General features: G+C 34.5%; 1 pseudogene; it reads left to right on the top strand.

Moving 5' to 3' along the window:
• The first annotated feature begins 8,494 nt into the window (after positions 1-8,494).
• On the top strand, positions 8,495-12,763 carry LOC116129799 (annotated as a pseudogene).
• The last annotated feature ends 308 nt before the right edge of the window (positions 12,764-13,071 follow it).

The following is a 13,071-nucleotide window of genomic DNA, read 5'->3' as shown; positions in this document are numbered from 1 at the left end:
TACTAGAAATAGACTCTTTAGATCTTGTTAAAGCTTGTAAGAAGGAAAAAAAATTTGGGAAATTGATGTAATTGTGAGAGATATTCACAACCTTGTCCATAGTTGTTCCTCATTTGGGTTTCGATGGACCAGAAGGAAAACTAATATGTTAGCGCATGAGGATGCAAGTTTAGCATAATTGAATTCTTTGCCTCTGAATTTATTGTCTTCTTGCCAAACGAGTATTTTGAAAATTTGTCTTTAGGATAAATTGTTTGAATTAGACTGTTTGATTTCTAGTTTATGGCTTTCATATGTATGTTATTATTTCATATGTATGTTTTGTTTGTTGAGGAATTGATGTTTCATTCTCTCTCTCTCTCTCACACACAAAGATGTACACACACACACACACACGTGTGTGGTTTATTTATATACACACACACACTTGGGCAAGGGCCTAAAAGAATTGTGCATTCTAATACATTGATTTAAGGCTAATAATTTATTTATAAAAAAAACAATTGACTCCTAAGGCACGTATCTAATAAATAGTATAAAAAATAGTATTTATTTATAAACCTAACTATTTGGGCACGTGTCTAATAAATTGTACTTCCTAATACTTTTATTTAATAAAAAAAATTAAAAAAAAAGTGGAAAAGTAACACAAAGAAAAGAGAAAGAGAAGATTCAATCAAATTCTTTTGATGGCATAAAGAAAAGCTTCTCTCTTTTAATTTTTTTTGGAATAAAAATGGAACATTTAATTAAATTAATTATTGAGAGGCTATATATAAATATTTCATTTAATTAAAGCCCAAAATAAATGAATAATCTTGCTTTAGGAAGACAAGAAGGGTCTGTCCACCTTTAATTAGAGTTCTTAATTTTAACAAAAAGGGCAACCTCACTGTCTCGAGAGGATGGCACTCAATTTAAGTAATTAAAAGCTCAATTTATATACTAAATTTAAATAATTAAAGTTCGATTATTTTGATTTATTGTCAACATTGTAAAGGATGATTGATCTTCTTTTAGTAGACATAACTTTTGATCAAGTTACAAAAGCTTCCTGGGGGGTTTTTTGTGAACTTCAAGCCAGGTATAAAGACCCTTCATACATGCCCACGAAACTAAAAGCTTAAGTCATTAACCATCATGCAACTATATTTTCAGGAGTTAACGACTTTTTCCCATCCTAATATTTGGTTTAATGATATTTTTTTACCTATAAACTTTTAAAATATCATTTAATTATCCAAATTTATATTTTGATGACAAACAAAGAGCAAACTCAGTCCGCTGTTAAGGCTTTTAAAGAGGGGAGACTGATGAGTCTTTTGGTGGTGAAATATTGAATTTTAGTGATTGGAATTGATCGAAATTTGACCTAGGAATGGTGGCTGTATAAACTATAATCGCTCGATTGTCGACAATTGGCGAGGTCGGCGAGAGTAGGGTTTAAAGGGTTTTAATGAGTGATGATTGAGAGACAGAATGGTGGTGGTGTAAGGTCGCAACGATGTTGGAATCAGAAACAAGATATAAATTTAGATAATAAAGTGGTATTTTAAAATTGTGTAAGTGGGTGGGAAAAAGTCTGTTTACTCTATTTTCAGTGGCCAAGGGCCAAAGTGTAATATTTAATGCACGAGAGAGACCAAATGGTAAAAATAGCTTTTAATAAGATGATATTGTAATTTTCATATATAAAGTCTCGGGTGGCCCTGGGGCGGTCCACCATTGTTTATTTTCATATTCCATCAATGGTAGTGTAGAACTTTAAACTTAACGAAACGAATATAAAGAGTTTTGCAATGCAATAGTAAGCGCACCGATGAGTTAAGCGATTAAGGTTCGATGAATTGGCCTTGGAAAGGTACGTATGTGTGTTGCTTTAGCTCATAGTATTCAACAATCCATCAATAGATTAGCTTTAAAACTATAAAAAGGAATTAAAATAATAAAGTTTGGCCGATTTACATTGAAGGAACGAATTCGGTTAAATACATTGCTACAATTTTAATGCATAATCTTGACTACTCACTCGTTAGTGGTATTGGTAGGACCAATATGCCATAAGCGCCTAATTTTATGCAACCCCTTCAATTATTATTTTGGTGAAAAATCACATGAAGTCAATTAGGTTCACAGACACTTTTGCTAGTCTCTTGGTGCAAATGCACTTTGGAAGTCAAATTTTAACCGTGACAATTTTAAGATAAAGTTTCTGATGAAGCACGTGAAAGGATAATAATATGTAACAATCTGGATAAATTGGAAAATTACTATATAATTAAATTTAGAGTAAACGACTTTTTTCCCACCTAAATAATGGTTTTATAACACTTTCTTACTCATATATTTTTAAAATATCACTTTCCCACTTACCTTACCAATCGTCGGTTGATTCCGATATTATTGCGACCTTAAACCACCATCATTCTCTTTCCTAATCATCACTCACCAAAATCTCTCAAATCTTACTACTGTCGATCCCGTCAATTGCTAGAAATAAAGCAGTTAGCGTTTGCGCAACCACCTCTCCCAAATTAAATTCTAACTGATCACGACCATCAAAATCTAACATTCCACCACTAAAAGATTTACCTGCCTTTCCTCTTCAAAAGCCCCAATAGAGTGTACCGAGTTTGCTCTCCGTTCGTCACCGAATCGAAAAGTGTATTTTTTTGGGTGAGAAAGTGTTATTTTAAAAATCTATGGGTAAGAAAGAGTCATTAAGTCACTATTTGGGTGGGAAAAGTCATTTACTCTTGAATTTAATTTGAAGAACCCACGTATAAAGATTAAAGGAAAATATTATATTATAATAAACATGTCATTATGATGATGTAGTGTTGCTATCGTAAAAGTGGTATTCAAGATCGAAAACAAGTAACTTTACGTAAAGAAAAATATTATTATAATTTGACCAATATGTATTTTTTATAGAAAGAAGAATAATGTTATAATGAGTAAACGATTTTCCCACCCAAGGTTTGCCTTAAATGACCTTTTCTAATTTTAAAATATCACTTTCTTATCTAAAATTTGTATATTTTGTTAATATTTAGACTCAATTTCAACCAATTTTGACAACGAAAATTCTCTTAATCACCACCATTTAATTTGAATCATTAGTCTCATCTCTACAAAACCCCTCTCACTCTAACACCTGATTTTTCGCTGATTGTCAGCCACTACAAAGCTATAGTTTTCTATTCTTATCTGATTTTCGACTGGTTTCGACGACGAATATTCAATCGATTACCACTATTCGATCCATCGACTTCCACTCTACAAAACCCCTATTACCTTGACTCTTGTTAACTCGTTGAACGCCAAATAAAAAAGTGAAGTATATTTTTTAGTATTAATAGAATAAAAACGTTGGATAAAAAAATAATATTTTAAAATTTTTTGGATAGAAAAATACCATTAAAGCAAACCTTGAGTGGGAAAAAGCCGTGCACTCTATTAAAATTTGACCAAAAGACTAACAAAATCTGAATGGGAGTAGGTTTCTAGTATCCCATTAATTAAACGAGATAAAGAGTTTAGAGACTAAGAAATTAATTAAGTTGAGTTTCCATTCCCAATTCTACACACGCAACCCAAAATAAAAATTTCCAAAATAAAACAATAATTTAATCTGCCAATAACTAAATGAATCTTAGGAGGCAAGTAACGAGGTTGGTGAGATTGACCAAAGCTTTATAAAATAAAATTGGCGAATTCAAATGTTTGCTTTTTTGATATCATCTACGAAATCTTGATAACAATTTACATCCTAATCCAATTTAAATCTCTTTTTATAAATTTAAATACACCCTTATAGTATTTATCTCTATATCTATCCATGATATGATTATATCCCCTTTACAATGAGTTTATTATTCTATAAGTATGTACGGGTGAAATCGAAAATTAATTTTAGGATGGATTAACAAAAATTTAGAGAAAAAAGAAAAGAAAAAAAAAAAAAACTGTATAATAAATTATACAAAAACTATTTGACAAGTTAAAGAATATTTTTTTTTTCTTTTTTTTTTTTTGGTAATCAGAGATAGTTTACACGCACCTCGATTAATCCGCCGACGCCTTAAAGTTAACGACCATGTAACTTTTATTAGCAACCAATCAACTAATTTCTCTAGACTCTGAAATTAACGATTAAGTAAACCCTATTAGCAACTGAAAGTAATTAAAAGCAAAACTTTTTGAGTAATACAATCAAAAGTTTTTTATTGTCTCACACGGCTATTCAAGGGTGATTAATTAAATTATTTATCAAGACTAAGAGATATATTTTTTTTTTAATGAAAAAATCAAATAATCAAACATGTAATAAATTCCAAATTTAGATACAATAAAAACTAATTAATTAATTATTTTTATTTTTCCTAATTTGACCTGGGGTGGGTAGAGGTGGTGGATTCTTGACATCCAAGAATTAAATGTTTTTCTAGAAGTGAGATTAACACGCCAACCGCGTTCTGTTATTCCTCAGACTTGACACACGCACACACAGTCATACATACAATATGATGTGCCTTCATTTCCAACAAATTAGGCTTCCATTAACCACGCGCTCCTTTAGCAATTGAGATGCACGTCACCGTCTATTTATGAACTATGATGTTATCTGTGAATGTAGCATTTAGATGGACTGCATGCTCTCTCTCCATCGCTGTTTTTCTATTGGACCACATAATAATGCCAACTCATAAAAATTCAGATAAATTAATTTAAAATGTTTTTAAACACAAATTAATTTTATAATTCTATTTTATTTATTAAATAGTAATTGATTTTTCACTTTATATATTAAAAACTAATAAATAATTATTGGAATTACAATATGCTTAAGAAATTTGGTATTTTGTAGCATGAGTAATCCACTTTTTCCCAACCAATGTTTATCTGATGACACTTTTTACTCAAGTTATTGTTAAAATTCTAAAATATACTTCACTCTTTCAATGGTTCCGTGAGTTACCAGAATTAGATAAGCGAGATTTTATAAGTGAAAGTTAGTGTCAATGATGATGACTGAAAATTTCACCGTCGAAAATCACTAAAAAAAAAAACATTAGTTTGCGATAACTAGCAATTGAAGAAATCAAGTGTCGAAATATAAAAGTTTTCAGAAAAGAATCGAAGTTCAAAGTGATGATGGAGATTTTTGTCATCAAAATCTTTAGAATCAGTTTTAGGTAGTAACGAAACATAAACTTTAGTAAAAAAATAGTATTTAATTTTTTTTTTTTTTGGATTAAAATGCATCATCAAGGCAAACCTTGGGGGGAAAAATCGTTTACTCTTGTCCTTGGTAGCATAGAAACGCAATTTGTATTCGCTAAAAAAAGAGAGGAAGAAAAGGGAAAGTGTGGAGGAATATCGTGTACGGAAAGGTACAAAATAAGGAGGCATGTTCTATGAAGTAGAGAAAACAGAAAGAGTAGCGGTGACGACGTTAAAATAGGGAAAATAATAAAATATCAGATTCTAGAAGTAGTGAGAACTGAGAAGAGTGGGTTCAGTTTACAACATAATATGAATTTCCTCTCACTTTACATTCATTCACATCTCTATAATATATCTTATATATATCTTATATATTAACACACCACATCAATTCCCCTTATTCACGTAACAAAAACCACATTTCACTAATAGCTAGAAGCCTCGCTCCGTCTCCCTTCTGGTATTCGATTTTCTTTTCTTTCTGTTTATCATGATTTCTTTATGTTTGTGTTTATAGATACGGATCTTGATCATGAGTTCTTATGTTTGTGTTTGTTGTTTGATTTACAGAGAGCTGAGGGATATTGATCTTGGGAGAGAATAAGACGGAAAATGGGGGACCGTCGAGTAGTGTTAATGGGAATGGGAATAAGAAGAAAGGATCGGAGGAGACTACACAGAAGGTGGCATTCTATAAGCTGTTTGCGTTTGCTGACAAAAAGGATGTCGTTTTGATGGTGGTGGGAACCGTTGGTGCCATTGTAATGGACTCAGCAGCCGTTCATGACTCTTTTTTTTGGCCAATCATCAACTCCTTTGCCGCCCCAATATTCCAATGTATTCATGAAGTTTCGAAGGTGGGTGAACTACTGAACTGATCTCCCATTCAAATTCACATTCACTTTACGCTCCCTTCATTTCCGCCTGATTCTTTTCCTGTTTTAAACAAAACTAATTAGGGTTGTGATAAGAAAAGTGCTTACTTGTATATATATATTCCGATGACTTTCAAGAATATGATTCTTACATTAGAAGTGAATCTAGTACAGTTTAATGGTGGAATATTGGCATGGGCATCCTGTGAATACAGGAGACTAGGTTAGAACACATGTTGAATAGATCCAAGATTTGGGTTAAGCTTGTTGGAGATAAAGTGAAATGATAATGATAATGGTTGACACCCAATTTCAATGACAACTATATTATATAGTCGCCATCTGTGTGTTGAATTATAATTAGAAGAAGAAGAAGACGAATAGGAAAATTTCACTTTCAACTTTCATTTAATGGCCGACATCAAGATGGATAAAATATAGTTGAAAAAGATATATTCATTAGGCTGCCCACTATTTATACTCTCCACTTTTAACAGTCAAATTACTCTAGCTTTGCATATTCGGGCATGGCCAAAAATTAGCTTTTTCTATAGGTCAGACTAAATGAAACATCAATCAGGCTCAGAAATCAAAGAAATAAAATAAAAAATCTCAAATTATATATTAAACTAAACCCTCATCTTCAAATTGTTTCGTGAGTCTAGAGTATATTTTGGCCTTTTAGAGAAGAGTATTTAAAATTTCATAGGATATTATAATATCTTCTTTTAGGATAGATGAAGAAATTCTTTAAAATTAATTAATGTTTAAAATTAAATACATATTTATGTATTTTCAACTGTTTAAATAACAGTATTTACCCTTGTTTTTACGGAAGATGTGTTACCATTAATCCTGAATTATATTCAGTAGATTATATTTAATTACCATGTTGTAAATTAAGATTATTTGATGCAAATTATATGCTAAATTTTGGATTTTTGGCCCTATGGTTTTCAGATAGCAGTAAAGTATTTGGCTGTGGGCACAGGCATAGCTTCATTTTTACGTAAGTGCAGATGACTTTTTGTCTTTTTTTTTTTTCATATTTTATTTATTTTGCATAAGTTAAGCTTTTTTTCGGGTAATTGGAGTTAATAATGCACTGTCTTTTAAGTTAAGCATACGCATGAAACTTAACATGTTTATGAAGTGACCAACCATCATCCTATTATCACCCACCATTTGCCTTCTTGGCCCATTTTAAATGGAGAAAACGAATTTTTCCCACCCAGGTTTGCCTTAAGACACTTTCTACTCAAAAAATTTCAAAATACCATTTTTTCATCTAAGTTTATATTCCATTAATACAAAATATACTTTAGTTTCTTGGTCGAAGTTCACGAGTTATCAAAAGCCAAGGTAAGAAGAGTTTTGATAGTAGAAGTCGGTGGATCTTAGTCAACAAGTTACCAAAAGCCAAGGTAAGAGGGTTTTGTATAGTGGATCAGTAGATCGAATAGTGATGACGATTTAATATTCATCACCAGAAATCAACTAAGAAATAGGAAACCCTAGCTTTGAATCGTTGAAAATTGAGAAAAATCAGTGTTGGAGTGAGAAGAGTTTTGTAGAGAGAAGACCGGAGGTTCAATAGTGGGTGAAGAAAAGAATTTTTGCGGCAATAATCGGCCAGAATCGGTTTAAAACTTTGGGTCTAACGAAATATCAACTTTGGGTGGTAAAGTGTCATTAAGGCAAACCTAGGTGGAAAAAAGCTTTTACTTTTTTTAATGTTATATCAAAATGACAAATCAGTTTATTTATAGATTGCTACTTTTATGGAATCTAGCTTAAATTCAATCATAAATAATGAGTAAGAGCTTTAAATTTACCATATTGAAACTTACCTTCTCTTCACGTGCTTTTCAATTAAACAAAATTTAACTTGTATGATCTAAACTTAATTGAATTTTGAAGAATTTCATGACTTTGTGTATGTCTTCATAATTACCGATTATAATTGTAGATGTTCAAATAAAATTCAAATCAGGAGATGATCTTAACCCTGTAAATAATTGTTAGCATTGTTGTGTATTGCAGGGTGTCTGTTGGATGGTAACTGGAGAAAGACAGGCTGCTAGAATTCGAGGTTTGTACTTGAAAACAATATTGAGACAAGACATCGCCTTCTTTGACACTGAAACATCAACGGAGAAGTCATTGGGAGAATGTCTGGAGATACAATCCTTATTCAAGAAGCCATGGGAGAAAAGGTAAAACATAAACATTGAGAACAATTATATAATGATTATCTCTATTTCTACTTGATTGAACCCTTTTGTTTTCTTGCTCTGCTGAATGTGATCCTAATGGAGAAGTTTGTAACAGGTGGGGAAGTTTATACAACTTATCTCAACATTTTGGGGGCTTGAATTGCTTTAAAAAGGATGGCTTCTAGCACTCGTTTGCTTTCATGCATTCCTGCTGTAGTAATTGTTGGTGGAATCATGTCAATGATGATGTCCAAAATGTCAAGCCGCGGACAAATTGCGTATGCAGATGCAGGAAATGTTGTGGAGAAACAATTGGAGCCATTAGAACAGTAAGATACATTGATCAATATTATGCATCTTAGTTTATGTTTATACAATGTTTTTTAGTTTTTTTCTCTAATGACAGCTTGCATACTTATTTTGAATTCTACCAGGTGCATCCTTCACCGGGAGAAGCGAGCGATAGAAAAGTACAATAGGAAGCTCCAAGTCGCTTACGCTGCTACCGTCATCAAGGGCTGGCCTCAGGCATCGGACTTGGTTTACTTATGCTCATTGTCTTTGGAACTTTGGACTTGCCGTATGGTATGGATCCAAATTGATCATTGAGAAAGGATATAATGGGGAATGTCATTATGTTATAATGGCTATCATGACTGGAGGATGTAAGTGATTATGACATCTCACCCTGTAACTATATACCTGAATCATTGTCAATCTCAGCATTTGTTGCGGTCTTTTGTAACAGGTCATTGGGTCAGACATCCCGTGTGAATGCATTTGCTGAGGACAAGCTGCTGCATATAAGATGTTTGAAACAATAAAACGCAAACCAAGCATCGATCCATATGACACCAGTGGGATAACATTGGACAACATTGAGGGTGATATTGAACTGAAAGATGTTTATTTTAGATACCCTGCTAGACCCGAGGTGCAGATTTTCAGGCTTCTCATTGCATGTTCAAGTGGTACAACAGCAGCTTTAGTTGGGCAAAGTGGAAGTGGCAAGTCAACAGTTATCAGCCTTCTGGAGAGATTCTATGATCCTGAAGCTGGTGAAGTACTTAAGATGGTGTTGATTTAAAGAAGTTGCAGCTCAGATGGATAAGGGAGAAGATTGGTCTAGTTAGTCAGGAACCATCCTATTTGCAACCAGTATAAAGGAGAACATAGCTATGGGAAAGGAAATGCAACTAATCAAGAGATTAGAACAGCAACTGAGCTTGCTAATGCTGCAAAATTTATTGAAGCTACCCCAGGTAAAGCTTCCTGTAAAAACTAGTGTTATTAAAATTACCACCTGTTTGCTTGAACTACATTTACCACTAGACACTTTAACATCTTAGTCAAGGCTTTTGCCTTTTTTTTTTTATTTTATTTAATTAATGCTTCAAAGAGTAATTAACGAGATAGCTTTTTGTCATAGGGCTTGATACAATGGTAGGTGAGCATGGAACTCAACTATCTGGCGGACAAAAGCAACGAATTGCAATTGCAAGGGCCATTTTAAAGAATCCAAGAATTCTTCTTCTTGATGAGGCTACAAGTGCCCTGGATGCTGAGTCTGAACGCATTGTCCAAGATGCACTGGATAAATATGACAAATCGGACAACTGTGGTTGTTGCACATCGCTTGACCACTATCAGAAATGCTGACATGATCGCAGTGGTGATCAGGGGAAAATCGTGGAGAAAGGTAGCACAGAAACCTCCTTTCATTGTCAGATTTTTAAAATGTTCACCGACTACTAAAATTTCTAAAATTTGATTCATAGGAACTCATGAGGAATTAATCCAAGATCCTGAGGGGGCTTACTCCCAGCTGGTTCGCCTGCAAGAAGGGCTAAAGAAGGTGAAGATCCTCGAATCACGATGAGATAAGTCAGAAACAAGTTTTGATGTCACAGAAAGGCCATGTCAAGGTCTGGGAGCCATAGAGTATCTACGGGAAGATCGTAGTGAGAGATACTCAAGTAGCCGACATTCCTTTGGTTTTAACTATGGTATTCCTGTCCCCATTGATGTGTATGAGACTAGTGAAGATGTGGAAGGGAGAACTGAAAGATCTGCAAAGGGGAATGAGAAACGACAGAACGTTTCAATTAGGAGACTGGCCTATTTGAACAACACTGAGATTCCAGTTTTGTTGATTGGATCACTAGGTGCAGTTAATGGTGTACTCTTTCCCATATTTGGTCTTTTAATCTATCATCCATTAAGATGTTCTATGAACCGCCACATGAGCTACGGAAAGATTCCAGGTTTGGGCAATTTTGTACTGTAGTTGGGAGTTCTTGCTCTAGTAGCATACCGTTACAAAATACTTCTTTGGAGTTGCTGGAGGTAAACTGATTAACGAATCCGTGCCTTGACATTGAGAAAGTTGTGCACAGGAAATCAGCTGGTTTGATGATCCTGCAAATTCAAGGTGATTTAAAACGTGGTAACCTTCATACATCCAGTTTAAATTATGCTTCTAACAATGAATTTTACTTTCAATTTTCAGTGGTGCGATTGGTGCAAGGTTATCAACTGATGCTTCTCAAGTTCGGAGTAAGTTGGTGATGCATTGGCCTTAATTGTCCAGAACTAGCCACAATCACAGCAGGGCTTGTCATATCCTTCACTGCTAACTGGATTTTGGCTTTTATAATTTTAGCAGTATCTCCATTTATTTTAATTCAAGGATTCCTTCAAGGAAAGTTTCTGAAGGGCTTCAGCGCAGAGCCAAGGTTAGTTTTTCCCTGTGTGCTTAGTACTGTATGGTGATAATGAATTATGCTATAATCTATATAAATACAGCTTATGTATGAGGAAGCAAGTCAAGTGGCCAATGATGCAGTTGGGAGCATCAGAACTGTGGCCTATTCTGGGCGAAAATAAGGTAATGGATTTGTACCAAAGAAATGCGATGCCCCCATGAAAACGGGAGTCGCCTAGGACTTGTAAGTGGTGGAGGTTTCGGCTTTTCTTTCTTTGCACTCTACTGCACGAATGCATTCTGCTTCTACATTGGATCAGTACTTGTACAGCATGGAAAAGCAACATTTGGAGAAGTCTTCAAGGTATGCGTTAGCTATTTGTTTGGTTTTTATTTAACCCTTCTATGATCTATTGAGTTTTTAATCTGACGTATGTAGTTTTGCAGGTTTTCTTCGCATTGACAATTTCAGCAATCGGTGTCTCTCAATCCGTGCTTTGGCTCCGGACACAGCGAAGGCAAAGGATTCAACAGCTTCTATATTTGAAATTCTTGACAGCAAGCTAAAATTGACTCCAGCAGCAACGAGGGCATGACACCACAAGTGTACGTGGTGATATTGAATTGGAACACGTCAGTTTCAAAATATCCAACAAGGCCAGATGTTCAAATTTTCAAAGATTTGTCCTTGAGCATCCCTTCTGGAAAGGATTCCATTTCAGCCACCAACCATATGTATGTTTTCTTTTGAATCATTTCTGAGCTTTTGTATTCTGTGTGCAGACTGTTGCTCTTGTTGGAGAGAGTGGTGTGGAAAGTCGACTGTAAAGTTCTTATAGAGAGATTTATGATCCTGATTCCGGCCATATATTCTTGGACATATAGAACAAAGGAGTTAAAAAAAAAGTTGGTGATGGGCAACAGATGGGGTTGGTGAGTCAAGAGCCAATACTCTTCAATGAAACCATCCGCTTGAACATAGCCTATGGCAAACATGGAGATGCCACTGAAGAAGAGATCATTGCAGCAACAAAAGCAGCAAATGCGCACAACTTCATAGCTGCATTGCCAAATGGCTATGACACCAATGTAGGGGAACGAGGAGTGCAACTGTCAGGAGGGCAGAAGCAAAGGATTGCCATTGCAAGAGCTATACTAAAGAATCCGAAAATTCTTCTGCTTGATGAGGCGACAAGTGCACTGGACGCAGAATCAGAACGCGTTGTACAAGAAGCATTAGACAGTGTGATGGTCAACAGAACAACAGTAGTTGTTGCTCATCGCCTCACAACAATAAAAAACGCAGACATAATTGCAGTAGTGAAGAATGGGGTGATCGCAGAGAAAGGAAGGCACGAGGCGCTGATGAAAATCACTGACGGGGCTTATGCATCATTGGTAGCACTTCACATAAGTGCTGCTGCATAAAGAATAGAAGAATTTAATCGAATTTGAGGAAGTAATGGCCTCAGCGATTCACAAGGGAGGAATTCACACTCTGATCAAGCTCTTTTGACATTACAAGCAGTTTAATTGAAAAGAGGGCATGTGAATGACAGTTGTAGCTAGGTGCCATAAACTCAAATGAGTTTCCATGTTAAATTTTGAAGTAGTATTATATATAGATAAGTGAACCTTCCTATAATGTGATAATGTGAAAGGTTCCCATGCATATTGATTTTTTTTTTTTTTTTCAATTACTTGGTGATTTTCTTTATTCAATGCCAGAAAGAAAATAATTAGTCAAATTCAGCAATTACTCTAAATTATATTCTCTCTTCTTTCTGTTGTTTTTTTTTTTTATGCAATTGGTTATGGAGATGACAAAAATAACTCTCAATCACCTCTTCCCTTGTGGCCGGATGACAAGCCCTTTAGCCACTGGTGTTAGCTATATCTCGAGAATCTTGTCTTCAAGTCGCAGGAGAGGCAATTATTGGGCCTTGTGGCTAGGGATGTGTAAAAAAATCCGATATCTGGTCCATATCCGATGCGATCCGAAGAAACCGGATATCCGAAAATTCAGATCGGATTCGAATATAAATTT

This window comes from Pistacia vera, unplaced genomic scaffold, assembly GCF_008641045.1.
Source record: "Pistacia vera cultivar Batoury unplaced genomic scaffold, PisVer_v2 Contig214, whole genome shotgun sequence".
Lineage (NCBI taxonomy): Eukaryota > Viridiplantae > Streptophyta > Magnoliopsida > Sapindales > Anacardiaceae > Pistacia > Pistacia vera.
The sequence above is the reverse complement of the archived record's forward strand: the minus strand, read 5'-3'. Positions and strand labels throughout refer to the sequence as shown.